Source organism: Chiloscyllium punctatum, unplaced genomic scaffold, assembly GCF_047496795.1.
Source record: "Chiloscyllium punctatum isolate Juve2018m unplaced genomic scaffold, sChiPun1.3 scaffold_202, whole genome shotgun sequence".
Taxonomy (NCBI): Eukaryota; Metazoa; Chordata; class Chondrichthyes; order Orectolobiformes; family Hemiscylliidae; genus Chiloscyllium; species Chiloscyllium punctatum.
Genome location: NW_027309936.1, coordinates 18,259 through 42,097, shown reverse-complemented (window position 1 = coordinate 42,097; position 23,839 = coordinate 18,259). Strand labels below are relative to the sequence as shown.

The 23,839-nt window shown below is 44.8% G+C and overlaps 1 long non-coding RNA gene across 6 annotated transcripts in view; it reads right to left on the bottom strand.

Moving 5' to 3' along the window:
- The window catches only part of LOC140471914 (uncharacterized), a 32,303-nt gene extending 8,716 nt beyond the window's left edge, over nt 1-23,587 (bottom strand). For 2 of the 6 annotated variants that reach the window (XR_011957269.1, XR_011957268.1), the window contains exons 1-5: nt 23,526-23,587; nt 21,654-21,760; nt 14,965-15,071; nt 12,419-12,526; nt 11,973-12,152 (exon numbers count right to left, since the gene is read on the bottom strand). This is a non-coding gene — a long non-coding RNA (uncharacterized lncRNA). Of the gene's footprint in view, nt 1-6,630; nt 6,776-9,184; nt 9,224-11,972; nt 12,153-12,418; nt 12,527-14,964; nt 15,072-21,653; nt 21,761-23,525 lie in introns of all 6 variants that reach the window. The other 4 variants (XR_011957270.1, XR_011957267.1, XR_011957272.1 and 1 more) reach the window with 3 other exon arrangements.
- Nucleotides 23,588-23,839: the final 252 nt, after the last annotated feature.

Genomic DNA, 23,839 nt, shown 5'->3' with positions numbered 1-23,839 from the left:
TGTGTGTATGGAATCTTCTGTCAGGGGAAGTGGTGGAAGTTGGTAAAACTAGACCATTTGGCATCTGGATGGGTGTATGTATTGGAAGGGTGTAGTGGGATGTGTGCCAAGTGTTGGCAAATAGGACGAGATTAAGTTCGGATATCTGGTCAGCATGGACTAGTTTGACCAAAAGGGCTGTTTTCATGCTGTATATCTCTATGGCTCTGCACTGGCATGAGCTTCAACATTCAGTGAAAGGGGGCAGTATCACAGAGTAGAGGGACTGGGGGCTATTCAGCCCATTGGGGCTGTACTCTCTCTCTCTGGAGATGGTGCCAGTCTGTCCCAACTCACCTCCCATTTGCCTGTAAGAAATCTGCTCCTAGTTGAAATCACTGCTTAACTTTCTGAGTTCCAAGGAGAATTATCCGACCTTCTGCTAACTCTCCACATAGAGAAACGTATCTTATTTTAATGTTTCAGTGTTATCGAGATGTACAGCACAGAAACCAACCGTTTGGTCCAACTTGTCCATGCCGATCAGATATTCTAAATTAATCTCGTCCCATTTGACAACACTTGGCCCATAACCTTCTAAACCTTTCCTAATCACTTACCCAATCTTTTAAATGTTGCCTTTTAAATGTTGCAATTGTTCCAGCCACCACACTTTCTCTGGCAGCTCATTCCATACACATAGCACGTTCAGCTTGAAAACAATGCCCCTCAGATCCCTTATAAATTGTTTTCCTCACTCCTTAAGCCTGTGCCCCATAGATTTGGACACACCTAACCTGTGAATAAGATCCTGGTTGATCACCCTATCCATGTCCCTCACAATTGTATCAACCACTGAGGTCATCTGTCAGCATCCGATGCTCCAGGGAAAACAGCCCCAGCCTATTCAGCCCATCCCTATATAGCTGAAACCCTCAACCCTAGTAACATCTTTGCACATCTTTTCTGAACCCTTTCAAGTTTCACAATATCATTCCGATAGCGGGGAAACCAGGACTGAAAGCAAAATTTCAGAAGTGGCTGAATCAATGTGCTGAACAGCCACAAAATGCCGTCACAACTCGTGTACTCAATCCACTAACCAGTAAAGGCAAGGATACTAAACGCCTTCTTCACTACCCTGCCTATCTATGACTCCACTTTCAGGAACTATGAACCTGCACTCCAAGATCTTTGTTCAGCAACGCTCCTCAGGACCTTTCCATTAAGTGTATTAGTCCTGCCCTGATTTGATTTTCCAAAATGGAGCACCTCACATTTTTCTGAATTAAACTCCATCTGCCACTCCTTAGCCCATTTGTTTGAAGTCCCATTGTAATCTGAGGTAACCTTCTTCCCTGTCCACTGCACCTCCAATTTTGGTATCTATGTAAAGTCACTGACCATGCCTCCTATATTCACATAGAAAACATTTACATAAATGAAGAAAAGCAGTGGACCCAGAAACGATCCTTACAGCATATTGCTCATAGAACATAGAACATTAAAACACAGTACAGGCTCTTCGGCCCTCAATGTCGCGCCGACCTGTCATACCAATCTGAAGCCCATTTAACCAACACTATTCCATGTACGTCCATTTGCTTGTCCAATAACGACTTAAATGTACTTAAAGTTGGTGAATCTACTACCGTTGCAGGCAAAGCATTCCATACACGGACTACTCTCTGAGTAAAGAAATTACCTCTGACATCTGTCCTATATCTATCACCCCTCAATTTAAAGCTATATCTCCTCGTGCTCGCCGTCACCATTCTTGGAAAAAGGCTCTCCCTGTCCACCCTATCTAACCATCTGATTATCTTGTATGTCTCTATTAAGTAACGTATCAACCTTCTTCTCTAACGAAAACAGCCCCAAGTCCCTCAGCCTTTCCTTGTAAGACCTTCCCACCATACCAGGCAACATCCTAGTAAATCTCCTCTGCACCCTTTCAAAGCTTCCACATCCTCCTTATAATGTGGGGAACAGAACTGTACACAATACCGTGCAGCCTCACTAGAGTTTTGTACAGCTGTAGCATAACATCATGGTTCCGGATTTCGATCCCCCTGTTAATAACAGCTAAAACCCTGTATGCCTTCTAAACAACCCCGTCAACCTGGTGGCAACTTTCAAGGAAATGTGTACCTGGACACTGAGATCTCTCTGCTCATCTACACTACCAAGAATCATACCATTAGCCCAGTACTTTGCATTCCAGTTACTCTGACCAAAGTGAATCACCTCACACTTGTCCGCATTAAACTCCATTTGCCACCTCTCAGCCCAGTTCTGCAGCTTATCTAAGTCTCTCTGTAACGTACAACATCCTTCGTCACTATCCACAACTCCACCAACCTTCGTGTTGTCTGCAAATTTACTAATCCATCCTTCTACGCCCTCATCCAGGTAGTTTATGAAAATGACGAACAACAGTGGACCCAACGCCGACCCTTGCGGTACACTACTGGCAACTGGACTCCAGGATGAACGTTTCCCATCAATCACCACTGTCTGCTTTCAGCGAGCCAATTACTGATCCAAACTGCTTTATCTCCCACAATCCCATCCTTCCGCATTTTGTACAATAGTCTACTGTGGGGAACCTTATCGAACGCGTTGCTGAAATCCATATACACCACATCAACCGGTTTACTCTCACCTATCTGTTTGGTCACCTTCTCAAAGAACTCAATAAGGTTTGTGAGGCACGACCTACCCTTCACAAAACCGTGCTGACTATCCCTAATCAAATTATTCTTTTCTGGATCATATATCTTATAACCTTTTCCAACACTTTACCAACAACTGATGTAAGGCTCACTAGTCTATAATTACCAGGGTTGTCTCTACTCCCCTTCTTGAACAGGGGAACCACATGTGCTATCCTCCAGTCTTCTGGCACTATTCCTGTAGACAATGATGATTTAAAGATCAATGCCAAGGCTCGGCAATCTCTACCTTGGCTTCCCAGAGGATCCTGGGATAAGTTCACTGGGCCAAATGGGTTTTATCTATTTTCACACTCTGCAAGATTTCTAATACCTCTTCCTCATGAGCCTTAATCCCACCTAGTCTAGTAGCCTGTATCTCAGTAATCTCAACAACATTGTCATTTTCTAAAGGGAATACTGTTGAAAAATATTCATTTAGTGCTTCCCCTATCTCCTCTGACTCTACACACAACTCCCCACTACTATCCTTGATTGGCCCTAATCTTATTCGTCATTCTTTAAATACCTATAGAAAGCCTTAGGGTTTACCCTGTTTCTATCTGCCAACAATTTCTCATGTGTCCTCCTGGCACTTCTGAGCTGTTTCTTTAGGACTTTGCTGGCTATTTTGTAACCCTCAAGCGCCCTAACAGACGCTTCACATCTCATCCTAACATAAGCCGCCTTCTTCCTTTTGAAGAGAGATTCCATTTCCTTTGTAAACCACAGCTCCTGCACTCTACAGCTTCCGCCCTGCCTGACAGGTATATACTTATCTCGGACAAATAGGACCTTTTTCTTGATCTTTGAGGGTCCCTATTCTCTGCCTGCTTACTCGTTTATCCTTAGTGTATTTCTGGAATCTCTGGATTCTCTGGGAACCTATTTCCCAAAGCTCTCTCATGTCCCGTTTTTGCTCTCCTGGTTTCCCTCGAGGAGACTCCGACTGCCCCTATACTCCTCCAGGAATTTACACAAACCCAGCTGTCTGCACCTGCCGTATCGCTCCTTCATTTTCTTGACGAGACTCTCAATTTCTCTCGACAGGCAGCATTCCCTACACTACCTATTAAGGCCTTAACAGGAACATACTGTCTGTGTACTCTCGTTGTTGCAGGCCTATGGACACAATGGCAGATGAGGACAAAGAAGCAATCATTCTCAGTAAAGAGGTGGTGTTGGGAAAGATAACAGCCGAAAGGTAGATGGGTCTCCTGGCCGTGATGGAGTGCATCCCAGGGGACGTTAACAGATGGCAGTGGGTAAATAGCAAATGCACTCGTGATAATTCACTAAAATTTGCTGGACTCTGGGACAGCTCTGACAGATTGGCAAGCTACAAATGTGATGCGAATATTTTAAAATGGACCTGTTAGCATAACTTCTTTGGTGGGGAAAATGCCCGATCTCTTAAGGAAGAAATAGTGAGCTATGTGGATAGAAATTATCTCATTGAGCAGACACAGCATCGATTCATGAAAGGTAGACTTCACTAAGATGAGTGGTAGAGCAATGTGTGCCGAGGCCACTGTAAGTCTGCACAGGGATACAGATAGGCTATGTGAGTGGGTAAGGATCTGGCAGATGAAGGACAAGATTGGGAAACGTGAAGTCATCCATTTTGGTCAGACTAACAGCAAACTGATGATGAAATGGTGAAAACTTGCAGCATGCTGCTGTGCAGAGGGAGCTGGGTGTCCTTATGCACGAATCACAGCAAGTTGGTTTTCAGGTACAGCAGGTAATTAAGACAGTGAAGGGAATATTGTCCTTCATTGCTAGAGGGATGGTTATGCTGCAGCTGTACAGGGTGCTGGGGAGGCTACACCTGGAGTACTGTGTACAGGTTTGGTCCCCTTACATTCGCAAAGATGTACTGACACAGGAGGGAGTGTAGAGGAGGGTCACTAGTTTCAGTCAGGATTTCAGAGGGTTGGCGGATGCAGAGAGATTGAGGAAACTGGTAGTATGCTCATTGGAATTTCGAAATATGGGAGGTTGGATGGGAAAAAAAATAAAATTATGAACGGAGTAGATAAGATAGAAGCAGGGAGGTGATTTCCGCTAGGGGTTGCTTAAACTAGGGAGCAGAGCATCAAAATAAGGGGGTATCAGATTTAGGACTGAGTTCAGGATGGACTTCTTCAGCTAAATCTGTGGAATTTGCTGCTGAGTGCAGCAGTTTAGGTTATCGACTTGACTATCGTTAGGTCAAAAGGTAGATTTGTGAACAGGAAAGGAATTAAGGGTTATGGTGAGAGAACAGGAAAGTGGAGCAGAGGCCATGAAAAGATCAGCCCTGATCTTATTAAATGGAAGAGCAGGCTTGAGGGGCCATGTAGCCTACTCCTGCTCCTCTTTCTTATGTTCTTATGTTCCCACTTTCCAGCCTGGGAATAGCAAAGGAATACCTTGTACTGTCAAAATTCGCCTTTGTCCAATTTAGAACACCATTTAGATCTGGTCTATTATTTTCTGTAACTATTTTAAAACTAGTAGAATTATCAAAGAACCCTGACAGCGTGGAAGTGGGCCATTCAGCTCATCACAACCACACGGACCCTCAGAGACTCCTACCTTACCACTGCATTCCCCATGGCTAATCCACCTAGCGTGCACATCCCTGAACAATATGGGCAATTCAGCCTGGAATATCCACACAACCTGCATATCTTTAGATAATGGGAGGAAACCAGAGCAAATAGACGAAACCCACGCAGATAGTAACAACAAGGTGATGATCCCTTTCTTATTTCCCAGTTCCACCAAAATAACTTCACTGGACGTACTCCCAGGAATATCCTCCCTCAGCACAACTGTAATGCTACCTCTAAACAAAAAGGCCACTCCGCCTCCTCTCATGTCCCCCTTTCTATCCTTCCTCTTGCATCGATACCCTGGAACATTACGCTGCCAGTCCAACCCATCTCTGAGCAACGTTTCTGTAATACCCATGATATCCCAGTGCCACATTCAAAACCATACCCTGAGCCCATCTGCCTTCCCTGTCAGGCCTCTTGCATTGAAGTAAATGCAGTGTAACTTGTCAGTTCCACCTGGTTCTGTGCCTTGCCCTTGCCTGTCTTGACTGTCTGACTTCTGAACTGTACCAGCCTCAGACTTACCTCTTTTCTCACTATCTCTTTGGGTTTACCCTCACTGGATTAATGCCACCTGAGTAACACTAGCAAATCTCCCTGCCTGGATATTAGACACTTTCTAATTCAGGTACAATCCATCCTTCTTATGCAGGTCAACTCTACTCCAGAGGAGCTTACAATGATCAAAAGATGTGAATCCTTCTGCCCTACACCAGCTCCTTAGCCAATCATTCATCTCCTCCATCCTGCTATTCCTACTCTCACTAGCATGTAGCACCAGAAGTAATGCAGATATTATGGTCGAGGACCTACTTTTTTATATTCCAGGCTAATTTGCTATATTCTCTCATCAGGACTTCATCTCTTCCCCTTCCTATGTCATTGGTACCAATGTACAATGACCTCTCACTGGTCATTCTTCCCTTTGAGAATATTCTGCTACCTGTCCGAAACATCCTTGATCCTGGCACCAGGGAGGTACCACCCCATTCTGATGTCTGTCAGCTACAGAAAGGGCAGTCTGTGCCCAACTACAGAGTCCCTTATCATCCTTGAGCGTTTGGAATCTGATATACCTCTCATTATAGTCGAGCCAGTCTCAGTAGCAGTAACTTGGCTGTCAGTGCAAAATTCCCCTGAGAGTCTATGACCACCTACATTATCCATAATAGTATACTTGTTTCAGATGGGGATAGCCACAGGAGACTCCTTCTCTACCTACCTCCCTCTCCTACCTTTCCGAGAGGTAACCCATCTACCTGACTGTATCGGCAGTTTTTCGGCCTGAAACTGCCACCTATCACACATCCTGACTTTTGTAAATTCTTCATTACCATTAAGCACCGCTCCATCTGATCCATGTGATCCAAGAGGATTTGCATCACTTCCTGTAGGCTATCCTCAGGATCATTCAAACTCCCCCTACTCTCCTCCAGGAAGTGCACATCACTGTACGAATGGCCATCTCTGCACCTTAATCTGTAGACCCAGAAAAAGGCAGAGTCTTACAGCTTTACAAAAGACTACTCTCGAATACATTAGTACCTGTATTTTACATTTAAAATATTCAACCAAAAGATCATAACAGAGGCACTTAAACTAGTAAACACTCACCCTACTGAATGTTGCAGATTTGAAAAAGTAAAACAGAGTAAGATTTACCTTTGAAGAGACTGAAACCCACTGAGCTGATCCCCGGCTGTGAGTCACAGACATACAGCACGGAAACAGACCCTTCAGTCAAACTCGTCCATACCGACCAGTTTTCCGAACCTAATCTCGTCCCATTTGCCAGCACTTGGTCAATATCCCTCTAAACCCTTCCTATTCATATACTCATCCAGATGCCGAATAAATGTTGCAATTGTACCAGCCTTCACAACTCCCTCTGGCAGCTCATTCCATAAACACAACACCGTCGCATGAAAAAGTTGCCCCTTAGGTCCCTTTTATATCTTTTCCCTCACGCTAAATCTATACCCTCTAGTTCTAGACTCCCCCACTCCAGTGAAAATCTCTTGTCTATCTATCTGATCCATGCTCATGATTTTATAAACCTTTGAGATCACTCCTCAGCCTCTGACGCTCCAGGGAAAACAGCCCCAGCCTGTACAGCCTATCCCTATATCTCAAATTCTCCAACCCTAGCAACATCCTTATAAATCTTTTGTGAACCTTTCAAGTTACACAACATCTTTGTGATAGGTGGAGAACAGAATTGCGCACAATATTGCAAGAGTGGCCAAACCAATGTCCTGAACAGCCGCAACATGACCTCCCAACTCTCTTACTCAATACTCTGACTAATCAACGAAATCATACCAAACACCTTCACTATCCTATCTACCTGCACCTCTACTTTCAAGGAGCTATGAACCTGCACAGCAAGGTCCCTTTGTTCAGCAACACTCCCCAGGACCTGACCATGATGTGTATCAGTCCTACTAAGCTTTGCTTTTCCAAAATGCAGCACCTCGCACTTATCTGAATTGAACTCCATCTGCCACTCCTCAGCCCATTTGCCTATTTGATCAAAATCCCATTGAAATCTGAGGTAACCTTCTTCACTGTCCTCTACACCTCCAAGTTTGGTGCCATCTACAAACTTACTATCTATACCTCCCGTGTTCACATCTAATTCATTTATATAAATGATGAGAAGTAGTGGACCCAGCACGATCCTTGTGGCACTCCACTAGTCACAGGCCTCCAGTCTGAAAAATAATCATCCATCACCACCACCCTCTGTCTTCTGCCTTTGAGCCAGTTCTATATCCAAATGGCTACTTCCGTGCGATCTAACCTTGATAACCAGTCTCCCATGGGGAACCTTGTCGAACACCTTACTGAAGTCCATATAGATCGCATCTACTACTCTTCTCTCATCAATCCTCTTTGTTACTTCTTAAAAACCAGATCGAGTATGTGACACATGATTTCCCATGCAGAAAGTTATGCTGACTATCCCTAATCAGTCTGTGCTTTTCCAAATACACGCAAATCCTGTCGCTCAGGGCTCCCTCCAACACCTAGTCTAGCACAGCATCTGTAGTTCCTGGGCTTGTCCAAACTGCCTTCGTTAAATAGTAGCGCCGTATTAACCAACCCGCAGTCTTCTGGCACCTCAGCTGTGACTATCAATAATACAAAAATCTCAGCAAGAGGCCCAGAAATCACTTCCCTCGCTTCCCACAGAATTTTAGGGTACAACTGATCAAAGCCTGGGGATTGATCCACCTTTATGCGTTTCCAGACATCCCGTACTCTGTAGTATGGACATTTTTCAAGATGTCACCATTTATTTCCCCACATTCTACATCTCCCGTGTCCTTCTCCACAGTAAATACTGATGCAAAATATTGCATCTTGATAAAACAAACGAGGGCAGGACTTACACTAATTAAAAGTAAGGCTTTGAGTAGTGATATGGAACAAAGAGACTGAGAGGTACAGGTCTTCTTAGTCTGTGTCACATGTAGACAGGGTGATTAAGAAGGTGGTTAGCACACTTATCTTCATTGCTCAGACCTCTGAGTACCAGAGTTGGGAATTTAGGTTGAGGCTGTACAGGATGCTGGGGAGGCCTCTTCTAGAATACTGTGTCCAGTTCTGGTTGTGCTGTGATAGGAAGGATATTATTAAATTGGAGCGGATTCGGAAGAGACTAACCGGGATGTTGCCATGAATGGAGGGATTGTGTCACAAGGAGAAGCTGGATAGGCTGGGATGCTTTTTCACTACAGCGTAGGAGGTTGAGGGATGACCTTAAAGGATTATAAAACCATGAAGCGTGTAGATAAGGGGGAGGGGGGGATTCAAGACCTGGGTGCATACAATTTGAAAATAGAGGAGAAAGGTTTAAAAAATAAATTGGGGATTTATTTTTACCTTTACATGTGTGAAGTGAACTCCCAGAAAAAGAAGCAGCTGTGAATACAATTACAATGTTTAAAAGACATTTAGACAAGTCCATAAATAGGAAATATTTGGATGAATGTGGACCAAGCGGAGGCAGGTGCGATTAGATTAGTTGGGAATTATGGTCAACACGGACTGGTTTAACCACAGGGTCTGTCTCTGTTCTGTATCATTTTAGGACTCAAGCTCTCGCTATCTCTGAATTCCTCCATGCTCACAACTCCCCAGATCACTGTCACCTCATCCAGACTAAACTCTTCCTTATCTCTAGAAATCCTCTCTCGCCTCAGAACCATCACTATCTCTGGTATCACAAGCATCTCTGTAACATCCTCCAATTGCCTCCCATCTCATCACCCACCCTCACGATCTCTAATCTTGACAACCTCCACAAATCTCTCCTTCTCCACAGTAAACACTGATGCCACACGTTTAGTATCCCCCCCAACAACCCCATCTCCTGTGTCTTCACACATAGGCTGCCTTGCTGATCTTTGAGGTGGCCTATTCTCTCTCTAGTGACCCATTTGCTCTTAATGTATTTGTAAAAACCCTTTCCCTATTCGCCAAAGCGGTCTCCTGTCCCCTTTTTGCCTTACTGATTTTACTCTTAAGTATACTCCTCTTGCCTCTATACTCGAAGGATGTTTGTGATTTTTGGATTGGAATAAATGCAAAATATTACATCTTGGTAAAACAAACGAAGGCTGGACTTACACTGATTAAAAGTTGGGCCTCGGATAGTGATATGGAACAAAGAGACCGAGGGGTTCAGGTCTTTGAACTATGTGTCACATGCAGACAGGGTGGTTCAGAAGGGCTTTAGCACATTTGCCTTCATTGCTCAGATCTTTGAATATAGGAGTTGGGACATTATGTTGAGGTTGTACAGGATGTTGGGGAGGCCTCTTCTGGAATACTGTGCCCAGTTCTGCTTGTGCTGTTATAGGAAGGATATTATTAAATCGGAGCAGGTTCAGAAGAGATTTACCAGGATGGTGATGGGAACGGAGGGATTGAATTATAAGCAGAGTCTGGATAGGTTGGGTCCTTTTTCACTGGAGCACAGGAGGGTGAGGGGTGAACTTATTAGAGGTTTATAAAATCCTGAAGAGTTTTGGTAATGTGAACAGCAGGTGCCCTTTCCAGGAGGGGGCGCGATTCAAGATTGGGGACATCCTTTTCTCAAATTAAAAAGTAAGGCTTTAAAAAGAAGTTCCGATGTTATTTTTTGTTTTTGCACAAGAGTGGTTCACATGTGGAATAAACTTGCAGAGGACGTGGTAGATGTGAATGCAATTACAATTTCAGGGTGGCACAGTGGCTCAACGGTTAGCACTGCGACCTCTCAACACCAGGGACACAGGCTCAATTCTTGTATTGGGTGACTGTCCATGTGGAGTTTGCATATTCTTCCCCATGACAGCGTGGGCTCCTCCACGAACTCCCATATCCTCCCACAATCCACAGATGTACAGGGTAGGTGAACTGGCCGTGCTCAATTGCCCATAGTGTTCAGGAATGATTGGGTTGAGTGAATTAGTCAGGTGTAAATATAGAGCAAAAGGGTAGGGGAATGGGATTCTAATAGGAATAAAAAAACATTTGGACCCGTATATCAATAGGGAATGTTAGGATGGACTTGGACCAAGTGGAGGCAGATGCGATTAGTTCAGTTCGAATTTATGGTCGACACGGACTGGTTGGACCACAGGGTCTGTGTCGATGCTGTGTAACTTTATGACTCGTTATCTCTATAAATTCCTCTATGTTTGGAACTCTCCCTATCAGTGCCATCTCATCCAGCCTTACAAATATTCCTCATCTCTATAATTCCACTCCAGCCTCAAAATTCAAAAACCTCTATCACAAATATCTCTATCTCTGTAACATCCTCCATCCTCACAATCCTTTCCAACTTGCATCTCCTCCAGCTTCATTATCCTCCCCCTGTCTAATCCCCTCCAGTCTCTCAAAGCTCTGCTATATGTGCCTTTCTTTATTTCCAGCTTTCAGGATGCCCAATGTTTATTTCTCACTTGATGATTGCCCTTTACAATTCCTGCGCTGAGCTTTTGAATTTCCTCTTAAATCTCTGCGTCTCACTTTCCTCTCAAGAAAATCGACCAATCATGTGTCATCTATTCTAGTATCACCGTTTCTGACCTGATGTCCAATGGAGCCTGTCATATTCCTATAATAAACATCTCAGCGGTCTACAGAACAGAAAAACGCTCTGGTGGTCCATCGAATCTGAGAGAAAGAAAACTACGACTGAAAACTACCACCATACTATTATCCTCCTCTATTTTCCAGTACATGTGGAAAAGTGTCATCTATCATGGCATAGCAAGTGCACACTAAATACATCTCAAATGATTTCGGGATTTGTGTCTCCCACCCTCACAGACAGTGAGGTTTAGTGCAAGTGTTGCTCGATGATGACATCACCCACAGGAACACAGAGCAGCTGGGTCTGTGCAAACCAGAGTTTGCCCACACATTGGGAAGGATGGCAGGGTCCCTGAGAGGGGGCACAGGAGAGTTACCAGGATGGTTCAAGGAATGGGGGATTTTAGTTGCAGGGACATGGGTGTTGTTAATACATATCAAGAATATCCATCTACAATAGATGGACTCTTGTTCTCAACCTCTCCCCTTGCCTGGGCTGTGGTAACCTTCAGGTTAAACCACCACCAGACATCTCTCCCTAATGAGAGAGCAGCCCTATGGTCTGGTAGGACAATGCTGACTTTACCTTTTACACAGTGATGCCACTGTGCATCGGAGGTGGAGAGAGGGAATGCTGAAGGTGGTGGATGGGACACCACTCAGGCACAGTGCTTTGTCCTGGAGGATGTTCGCTTTCTTTAATACTGTTGAGGGCTGCACTGATGAAGGCAAGTGGAGAATGTTCCAACACGATCCTGATGTGTACCTTATAGAGAGCAAACAGACACTGGGGAATCAGGGGTTTGGGGAAACTGAGGTGTTCTCATTGTAGCAAAGGAAATTGAGGGGAGCTGAGAGACAAGTGCTTACAAAACATATACAACAGGATGTTAAACCTTGCACTCATCAACTCATCATAAAAGGATTACTGGACACATATTGAAGATTTTGGGGAGATCTATTGAGGGACGGTTTGATTCAAAGGAGAATTTTTATGCAGAAAATGGAATTGAGCTGGAACAAAATACTCACACACAGTGCAAATATCCAGGTCCTGAGGTCCTGATGAATGGAGTAATTCAATCAGAGTTTGGCATTAGAGTTACTGAGATTGCCATCTGAATATCCACCTGTAGTATCCTGTAATACAAATTTATAAAATCTGTCACTGTCAGTTCAGGTTAGAAACTCACACCATCCCCTCCTCCTGGTCCAGGATGACTGTACATATTACCCCTTGTGGAGGTCAGTAGTCAGTTCAGGGGGAAATCTGTGTGGGTTTCTATGATTTTCCAACTTGGGACTTCATGTGACTGAACAGGGCAGATCTTTGACACATGGGACAGAATGTTCCAAGAGTCAGTGAGATTTGGAGAGCAGGATTTCCTTCCTTTTCTTTCCTTCCGTTCTGCCGCTGTGCCTCATCAATAAGACATGGGGGGGGGGGGGGGGTGAAAGGCTCATGCAGCTCGATGGGCAAGTTGTCTCCATTCTGACCAAAGGGCAGCAAGATCCTCCCAGTCATTCCAAAGAGTCTCTCTGAAAAGACAGCAACTCAGCATGCTTCCCACTGCCTGGTGCTCCCTGGAAAGATTTAGAAGAATGAGGGGGGAGTCTCCTAGAAAATGTAGAACAGTAAAATTCCAAAAGGATTATAAACAGTTTACAGAGATGGATTCGGAGAAGTGGACAAGTTGGTAAATGGAGCATAACTTGGGATAATGTGAAGTTGTTCATTTTGGAGGAGGTAATAAAAGAACAGAGGACTATTTAAATGGTGGAAACTGTAGAAAGCTGCAACACAAAAGGGACCCAGGGGGTAACTGTGCAGGAAACACAGAAAGCTAGCACACAGTTACAACAGGTCATCAGGAAGGGGAATGGAATATTATTCCTGATTTCAGGGGATTTGCAGTATAAGAGTTTGGAGTATATACCTGAGAGCCACTTTATATATGCGAGTGAGACCACATATGGAGTAATGAGAGAAATTTTGGTCCCTTTATTTAAGGAAATACATCACTTCATCGGAAGCATTCAGAGAAGATTTACTGGGATGATCCCTGGTTTGCAGGGACTATCTTTTAAGAAAAGGCTGAAGAAGTTGGGACTGGACTCATTGGATTTGGGGGAGAATGAGAGGCGATCTTATTGAAACATAGGCTTATTAAGGGGTATGTCAGGGTAAATACTGAGAGGATGTGTCCCATCATGAGGGAACCTAGAACCAGATTCTGGGTCAGTTGCAGAATCAAGGGTTCTGTTTTAGATTTGTCAACTTTAATGCAACACAGACATGGGTAAGGGGTTTCAGTAGCAATGGAGCTGGGGTGAGGTGGAGAAAAGCAACATTTTAGAGATCGGAATTCCAGGTGTTTGCAATTGTGTAGATGTCTGATCAGAAGGTTACCTTGGGGTCAGAACATGAGAGCAATATTGTTAAGTTCTGCCTCAGGCATTTCCCAGTAAGAGGGAGGGGCTGAGCAGTAAGGGAAAGTAATTTGTAATAGCAACTGAAGGCAATGGGTTTAACCATTGCAGTGTTTCATTGGAGGAAATTGCAGCCAATCGAGTTGTAGGCGTGTGGTAAGCAGTTTGATGAATGAGTAACAGTGGAGCAATGGAGAGGGATGATAGGGAGAGAGAGCTGGGCATTGTCAGTGTACATGGGAAACCAATACGATGTCACCTCCTGGCAGTATGTAGGTGAGATACAGGAGGGGACAAAGATAGATCCTGGATGGACACCACATATGAGGAATTCAGAAAGGAAAGGGAGAGTGGAGATGGAGCAGGATTTTCCAACAACCTTGAGGTCAAATATTAGTTCTTAGCAGAATTGGAGAGAAGGACATAACCAGAAAAGACAGACAGGACAACGAACAATATTTGTGAATGGGTGAGGGGGAGTGATGAGGAGGGGCCCGACTCCAAAACTGCTATTTCTACATCAGTGACATCACCCAACTCCACCCTAGTCTCAGCCCATTTACTGAAATAATCGTCCATCCCTCTTATCTCCAGACTTCATTATCCAAACACAGTCCTGGCCAGCCTCCCACATTCAACTTACATATAAGCTCAAGAGTATCTAAAACCCTACTGCCCAGAGTGCTCACTTGGACCAAAACTTGTTGATCCATCAAAAGGCTCCTATTAACAAGCAACAATTTAAAATTCTCACCCTTGATGTAATTCCTGGCTGTGAACATCCCTGTCTCCCTGCACCACACAACCTGTGAGATCCCAACAACTCATTTTCTTTCAGACTCCCAAAGATGCATTTATTCATTGCTTCACCGGTCTGGTTGTTTTGACAGTTGCCAAGGCAACACGGTCTGGAATTCCCACCCTGACCCTCTCAGACCTGCTTTCCTCCTTTAAGGTATTCCTGAAAACCTGCTTATTTGGCAATATTTTTGATCACCTGACTTAATATCCCCACCTGTGGCCTTATGTCAGAAATTCTCAATTTCTGTGAAATTATAAAAATGATAAAAATACAAACTGTTGCTGATTTGCACACACATTCTAAACTCTTCACTGTCGCTGAGTAAATAATCTGTAACATCTCTTACCCAAGAACACTGTGGGAGCACCTTCACCACACGAACTGCAGCTGAACAAGGAAGTCAAACATCACCCTCTCCACAGGCAATGGGACTCTGGTATTAATCACTGGGGTCTGTGGAGAGAGAAACACATAGTTGATATTTCAGGGAGTGCTAAATGCATTACAGGAAGTGAGAATGTTGCAGAATTTGATGGTCAGAAATGGAAGGAAAATGCACTCTTTTGTTGAAAAAAAAAGAATTATTCACTGTCAAAGATACTGTGGAAAATTTAGTCCGTTGAGAGAGCAGCACATTGTCAGGGGTTGGGCAGCAGAGGAAAATTAACTTACAAAAGGTCTGTGAAAGTAACAGTAAAACACTAAACAAGCCAAATAGCCTGTGCCCAAAGACTTTAACTCCCCTTCCCGCTCCACCAAAGATATGCAGGTCCTGGGCCACCTCCACCGCCAAATCCCAGGCATCTGATGCCTGGACGAAGAACGCCTCATCATCGGTGTTCAGATCATCCAACCACATGGGATCAATGTGGATTTCACCAGTTTCCTCATTTCCACTCCCCCCACCTTATCCCAGATCCAGCCTTCCAACTCGGCACTGCCCTTTTGACCTGTCCTACGTTTCCATCTTCCTTCCCCCCCAATCGGCTGCTGCCTGACCTGCTGTGCTTTTCTAGCATCACACTCTTTGACATTGAAAACATCCTGACTCTGACACTGTGTAAATCCTGCCCTATCACTCCCTGCCAAGGAAGGCTGTGCATGCGTCCCCCTACAGCTTGCCCCTCTCAAAGTTGGCAGCCACACACGTGTCCCGTGGATCACTGCTCCCAATAAAGATGGCGCGATCATTCATGCCTTTCACCATTTGAAGCATTTTCCCGTTTGCCACAAACACGGGCCTGGGATTTTCAAATTTGTGTTTTCCGATGTGCACTAAGATCTATAAAACGTCTCAGCCCGTTCCATTAAAATTTCCTTCCCTCCCTGGTCAATATGTCTTTCCTTAACCATGCCCTGCACCTTCACACATTTCCAATGGCTTGGTCACAACATCACAGTGCTGCCAGTGAAGCTTATCACGTGGTATCACTTTATTCCTGATGAAGGGCTTTTGCCCGAAACGTCGATTTCGCTGCTCCTTGGATGCTACCTGAACTGCTGTGCTCTTTCAGCACTACTAATCCAGAAGCTTATCACGTGGGTGAGTGTAGCCACGCCCCTCATTCACTCAGACCAACCGGCACTACCTTGTCTTCCAGCCCCGTCCCCATCCTGTTATTGGTCCTGCACTGAGATCAATCACCAGAGGCCCTTTGTGGGCGGGAGCATGCTCAGTGCTTCCTGCTTTTGCTGCTGTTCATCAGGTATAAGAGAGAGTGTTCATTCCTGTTTCTCCTAATGTCGGACATTAACAACAACGACCTGCATTGTCTGGAGTCTTTCACACTGACAATTCTCCTAAAGTGCTTCACGAATGCTGGAAACATTGATTAAAGAGAACAACTTTAAGATACATCTTTGAGGAGTACAGAGGGGGTTGGGAAGGATATTGAAGAGGTGTTTAGATCAGACAAACCATCTAAAGAGCAACCCACCCAGACCCATTCCCCTACATCTAACACGATGGGCAATGCACATGGCCATGCACATGGCCAATTCACCTAACCTGTACATTTTTGGACTGTGGGAGGAAACCGGAGCACCCGGAGGAAACCCACGCAGACACTGGGAGAATGTGCAAACTCCACACAGTTGCCTGAGGCGGGAATAGAACCCGGGTCTCTGGCGCTGTGAGGCAGCAGTGCTAACCACTGTGCCGCCCATCTGCAGCTGTGTCCTCTGCAGCTCCAATCATGGAGTGATGTCTGAGGAGAACAGCTTACAACGGAGACGGTTAGTGGCTAACGATACTTTAGCAACCCCATGTCCTAGCCCCCCTACCCCACACACCAGGCACTGTTCTCACAGCCTGCCATTACACACTACCTATGGTTAGCCACTAACAGTTTCCACTAACAGCTAGTCGCCCTCCCCCAGCTAGATCGTTATCCACTCCTTTATCCAACCCTTCTTCTCGCTCTATTCCCACCTATCCTTTACTCCTTACATCCTCCCCTAAACCCTACCTGCTGCATATAAACCAACATTTTTTCTTTCAGTATCAGTTCTGTGGAAGGGACACTGGATCTGAAACTTTAACTCTGATTTAGATTAGATTACTTACAGTGTGGAAACAGGCCCTTCGGCCCAACAAGTCCACACCACCCCGCCGAAGCGTAACCCACCCATACCCCTACATCTACATCTACCCCTTACCTAACACTACGGACAATTTAGCATGGCCAATTCACCTGACCTGCACATCTTTGGAGTGTGGGAGGAAACCGGAGCACCCGGAGGAAACCCGCGCAGACACGGGGAGAACGTGCAAACTCCACACAGTCAGTCGCCTGAGGCGGGAATTTAGCAGTGCTAACCACTGTGCCACCGTGCCGCCCATTTCTCATCACAGATACTGCCAGACCTGCTGAGCTTTTCCAGAACCTCCTGGTTGTTGTTTCTGATTTACATCTTCCACAGTTTTTTGGTTCTAATTTCCCGGGAGTTTGTAATTCAGGTCCAACAGCCTCTGTCCCAGTCTCTGCTGTCTCTCCCAACCCCAACCAGTGACACGGCACCTGCACAGCTCATGGACCTGTGTCATCTTGCTGGCCACACCCCTCATTCACTCCCATTGGCTGCAGGACCACACAGACTCTCCTCCCATTGGTCTGGAGCTGCCGTCAATCAGCTGGGCCCCATTGTGATGAGAGTGGAGGGCTAATCCCTCTCTCTGCCCTGGGATGAGCTTCACCATTCACAGTGAATGGGGCAGTATCACAGAGCACAGGGCCTGGGGGCTATTCAGCCCATTGGGGCTGTACTCTCTCCCTCTGGAGATGCTGCAAATCTGTCCCAATTCCCCTCCTATTTGCCCACAGCCCCCCAAATATTTCCTTAAAAATTGAAATTCCAAGTCTCTTTCAGAATACCTGCTGAATCTGTGTCGTTCAGAATGTTCCAGATGCTCAGAGCTTACTGAGTACAATAATGTTCACATTTTCACCTTATATTATTTGCCAATTACTTGAAAGTAGTTACTAAAAGTTGTGACAGTGTTATCAATTCCTCTCTCTCCGCAAATTCAAGACCTTGGAACCAAATCTGCACCAGGTTGAAATCACTGCTTCAGCTTCTCAGCACCAAGGATAATTATCTGTGCTGCAGCTTGCTCTCCACAAAAGAGGAACGCATCTTAGTTTATTAACACCATAGATATGTGCAGCACAGAAACAGAACTTCGGTCCAATTCGTCCATGCCAACGAAGTCCCATTTGCCAGCCTGTATCCATCAAAACCCTTACTGTTCACGTACCCAATCGGATGCCTTTTAAATGTTGTGATTTTATCAGCCTCCACTACTGCATCTGGCAGCTCATTCCATACACACACCACACTCAGCTTGAAAACGTTGCACCTTAGATTCCTTTTAAATCGTTGCCCTCTCAACCATGTGCTCTAGTTTTGGACCCACCTAACCTCAGGAAAAAGAACCCCGGCTGCTCACCTTATCCATGCCCCTCGTGATTTTATAAATCTCCATGAAATCACCTCTCAGTCTTGGACTCTCTAGGGAAATTAACCCCAGCCTATTCAGCCTCTCCCTGTAGCCCAAATCCTCCAAACCTGGCAACGTTTTTGTAAATCCTGTCCGAACCTTTTCACATTTCACAACATCCTTCCCAGAACAGGGAAATTCAAACTGAAAACAGAATTCGAGAAGTGGCTTAATCAATGTCTTTTAAATGTTGTAATTGTACTCTCCTCCACCCCTTCCCTTGGCAGCTCACTCCAAACATGCACTGCCCTTAAACTGTCCAACTCTGGCAAAGTCCTTGCAAACATTTTCTGAAAGGTTTCAAGCTTCACAACATCATTCCTGGAACAGGGAGATTGGAACTGAAAACAGAATTCCAGAAGAGCCTTAATCAATGTCCTGTACAGCCACAACATGACGGAGAGCATAACAAACGCTGCATTCACTCCCTTGCCTACCTGTGACTCTACTTTCAAGGAACTATGAACCTGCACTTCATGGTCTCTTTGTTCAGCAAAACTTCCCAGGACCTTACCAGTAAGTGTATAGGTCCTGCCCTGATTTGCCTTTCCAAAATCCAACAGCTAACATTTATCTAAATTTAACTCTATCTGCTATTCCTTGCTCCACTGGCCCATCTGATCAAGATCCTGTTGTATTCTGAACTAACCTTCTTCGCTGTCCACTACACCTCCATTTTTGGTGTCTTGTGTAAATCTACTAACCATACCTCATATATTCACACCCAAGTCATTTATTTAAGGACCCAATAATTGATCCTTGTAGCACACTGCTGCTCACAGTCCTCCAGTCCACAAAGCAAACCTCCATCATCACCCTCTGTCTCCGACCATCAAGCCAGTTTTGTACCCAAATGGCTTGTTCTCCCTTCATTCCATGTTATCTAACCCTGCTAACCAGTCTGCTTTGTGGAACCTTGTTGAATGTCCATATAAACAACGTTCACCGCCTGGCTTAATCAATTTTCTTTGTCACTTCAAAACATTCAGTCAAGTTAGTGAGACACTATTGTGCACGTACAAAGCCACATTGAGAACAGTCAATGATTATTCCTTACTTTTCCAAACACATGGATATCCTGTCCCTCAGAATCCTTTCCAACAACTTGCCTGCCACTGACTTCAGGCTCACTTTTCTCTTGTTCCATGGCCTCTCCTTATCATCTTTTAAAAATAATGACATCTCACCTGTCGCTATCAATGATACAAATACCTCAGGAGAGGCCCAGAAATCACTTCCCTAGATTTCCAGAACGTTCCGGGATACATCTGATCAGGTCCCAGGGATTTATCCACCTTGATGCGATTCAAGACATCCAGTAACACCTCCACTATAACATGGATACTTTCATGTTCTCTCTGTTTATTTCTCCAAATTCTCGAGCTTCCACATCTTTCTTCAGTAAAAATGACGTGAAATATTCGCATATCTTTCCCACCCCCCGGTGGTTCCATAGACAGCCTCGTTAATCTGTAAGGGGTCCTATTCTCTGGTCTAGTTCATTTTTTGTCTGTGATATATTTTTGTTTATTCTCTTTGGAGTCAACTTAAACCATTTCCTGAAGCTATTTCATGTCAAACAGCATCAGCAGCAAGCAACAGAGCTAAACGATCCCACAACCAATGGATCAGATCGGAGCTCTGCAGCTCTGCCACACCCAGTTGTGAACGGTGATGGACAATTAAACAACGCACTGGAGGAAACATCACAGATATCCCCACCCTTACCGATGGAGGGGTCTCACACACCCACGCACCAGACAAGACAACAGCATTTGCAGCAATCTTCAGCCAGAAGTGCAAAGTGGGATGATCCATCTTAACCAGTGGTTTCTAACATTACAGATGTGAGTTTTAAGCCAGTTTGATTCAGTTTGAATAACATCAAGAAGTGGTTAAGTAGTGCAAAGGCTACGGGCCCTACCAATATTCTGGCAATAATACTGATGGTTTGAGTTCCAGAACTTGCCACCCACCAATCCAAGTACCACTCCAGCACTGGCATCTACCGACAATGTAGAACATTGCCCAGAGATGTTCAACACAAAAACACAGGGCAATCCAACCCAGCCAATTTCCCTCTATCAGTCCACACTCGATCAGCAGTAAAGTGATGGAAGATGTCATCAACAGGGCTACCAAGCAGCTGCTGCTCTGCAACAGTCAGCTGAGTGACACTCAGTTTAGGCTCCACCAGGGCCACCCAGCTCCCGATTGTGTTACGGCCCTGATTAACAACCTGACAACTAACTGAATCCCAGAGGCGAAGTGAGGGTGACAGCCCAGTCCCACTACAAGATCACTATTTCTAGCCGATTCTACCCTTGTCTCAGCTCATATCCTCTCATCTCCAGACTTCAGTATCCAAACATACTCCTGGCTAGCTTCCCACATTCAACCTCCCTGTAATCTTCAGAAAAACTAAATCTCTGCTGCCCAAGTGCTCCCTCGTACCAAAACTTGTTGATCCATCAAAAGGCTCCTATTCATAATCAACAACATAAAGCCACTGAGATGTACAGCATGGAAACAGACCCTTCAATCCAACCCGTCCATGCCGACCAGATATCCCAACCCAATCTAGTCTCACCTGCCAGCATCCGGCCCACATCCCTCAATTTAAAATTCTCACCCTTGATTTAATTCCTGATTGTGATCATCCCTAGCTCACCGCATCACACATCCTTGAAGAACTCGACAACCCATTCTGTTCGAGACTCCCAATGATCTGTTAATTCATTACTTCACCTGTCTGGCTGCTTTTACAGTTGCCAAAGCAACATTTTTTTAAATTCGCAGCCAAAACCTCACAGGTCTGCTTTCCCCCTTTAAGACATTCCTCAAATCCTGCTTATTTGGCAATACTTTTGGTCACCTGACCTAATATCATCAGTCTCTGACCTTGTGTCTAAAGTTCCCAATAATATTTTTGTGAAATTATAAGCAGGATAATAAAACTACAAACTGTTCTTGATTTGGACATTACCTTCAAATCATCACTGTTGCTGTAAAGAATACTCTGTAATGTCTCTTACCTAATCACATTGTGGGAGCACCTTCACCACACAAACTGCAGCTGTACAAGAAAGTCAAACATCACCCTCTCCACAGACAACAGGGCTTTGACATTAATCACTGGTATCTGTGGAAGGAGAAACACAGTTGATGTTTCAGGGAGTGCAAAATGGATTACAGGGAATGAAAATGGTGCAGAATTTGATAGTCAGAAATGGAAGGAACATACACTTGCTTATTGGAAAAAAGAATTCTTGACTGTCAAATATTTTCCAGAAAAAAAAATTAATAACCAGCACATGGTCAGGGGCTGGGCAGCAGAGAAAAATTAACTGACAAAAATGTCTGTAAAAGTAATCGTAAAATACTAAACAGACCAAAAATACACCCATTGTTCAATACTGAGTAAGCTAGATATTGACAAAGTGCTCATAAGGGAGCCCAGAGATGAAGCAAAGCTGTATAAACTGTTATGATCCCACAGTCATAGAGATGTATAGCACTGACACATACCCTTCGGTTTAACTCATCCATGCCAACCCGGTATCCGAACCTAATCTATTCCCATTTGCCAACACTTGGCCCATATTCCTGTAAACGCTTCCTAATCAGATCATGCGTCTATTTAGATGCCTTTAACATGTTTTAATTGTACTAGCCTCCACCACTTTCTCTGGCAGCTCATTCCACCCACTGCATGAAAGAGTTGCCTTTTAGGCCCCTTTGAATTTTTGCCCCGTTCACCCTAAAGCAATGTCCTCTACTTTTGGACACCACTGCTCAAGGGAAAACACCTTGTTCATTAACCCTGTTCATGCTCCTCATGATTGTATAAACTTCCATAACATCACTGCTCAGTCTATGGCACTCCAGAGAAAACAGCCCCAGCCTTTTATGCCTCATCCTGTCGCTCAAATCCTCCAAACCTCACAACATCCTTGCAAGTCTTTTATGAAACCTTTCAAGTTTCACATCACCCTTCTGAAGGGAGGCAGGCCGGAATTGCACACACTATTCCAAAAGTAACATAACGAATGTCCTGTACAGCAACATGACTTCCCACATCCTATACTCAATGCTCTAACCAATAAAGGAAAATACACTGAACACCTTCTTCATCATCCTATCTACCTGCAAATTGACTTGCAAGGACTATGAACCCGCAGTCCAAGGTCTCTTTGTTCTGCAAGCGTCTCCGGGGCCTTGCCATTCAGTGTATAAGTCCTGGGCTGAAAAACGTGTTGCTGGAAAAGCACAGCAGGTCAGGCAGCATCCAAAGATCAGGAGAATCGACGTTTCGGACATGAGCCCTTGATGTTGCTTGACCTGCTGTGATTTTCCAGCAACACATCTTTCAGCTCTGATCTCCAGCATCTGCAGTCTTCACTTTCCCCTAGTGTATAAGTCCTGCCCTGACTTGATTTTCCAAAATGCAGCACCTCACATTTATCTAAATTAATCCGTATCTGATCGATATCTCACATTAACCTTCTTCATTGTGCACAATACCTCCAATTTTGAATGACCTGCAAACTCAGTTACGACAGCAAGTCATCTAAATGAATGACAAAACAAATCCAGAAATAAAAATCCATTTCTCTGAGTTTGAATGTGATTTGTGTAAATTCTACCCAATAACTGGACCAGAGAAAGGCTGCACATGCGCCTGGCTGCACCTTGCCCCCTACAAAGATGGCGGACACGCACGTGTCCAGTGAATCGTTGCCCCGAATAAAGATGGCGGCGCTCACTCAGGCCTGCAGCCACACTGAGGCAATTCCCCGTTTACTCCAAACACGGGACTGGGACGTTCAAATTTGTGTTTTCCGACGTGCACAACATGTTTGTAAAACCTCTCCCGTTTCTCTCTGTTTATTTATTTCTTTCCTTACCGTATCCTTTCGCTCCATAACTTCCTGAGCATCCATTACAGCGACTCTCCTCCGCGCGCGAGTGATCACGTGGTTTATCTAGTTCTGCCCCTAGTTCACTTTGATTGGTTGGAGGACCAACCTTCCGCCGGGTCCTCCAGATCCGCCCACAGTCCTTTCATTGGTCCGGAGCTGACATCAATCACCGGGGTCCCTTTGTTGGCTAGAGCATGCGCAGTGCATCCTGCTTTTGCTGATATGTTGGGTCATATGATGGAAGAGTTTACTGAGAGGAAGGATCCCTTTGTGTGAGCTCTGCAGTAGATTTCCTTGAT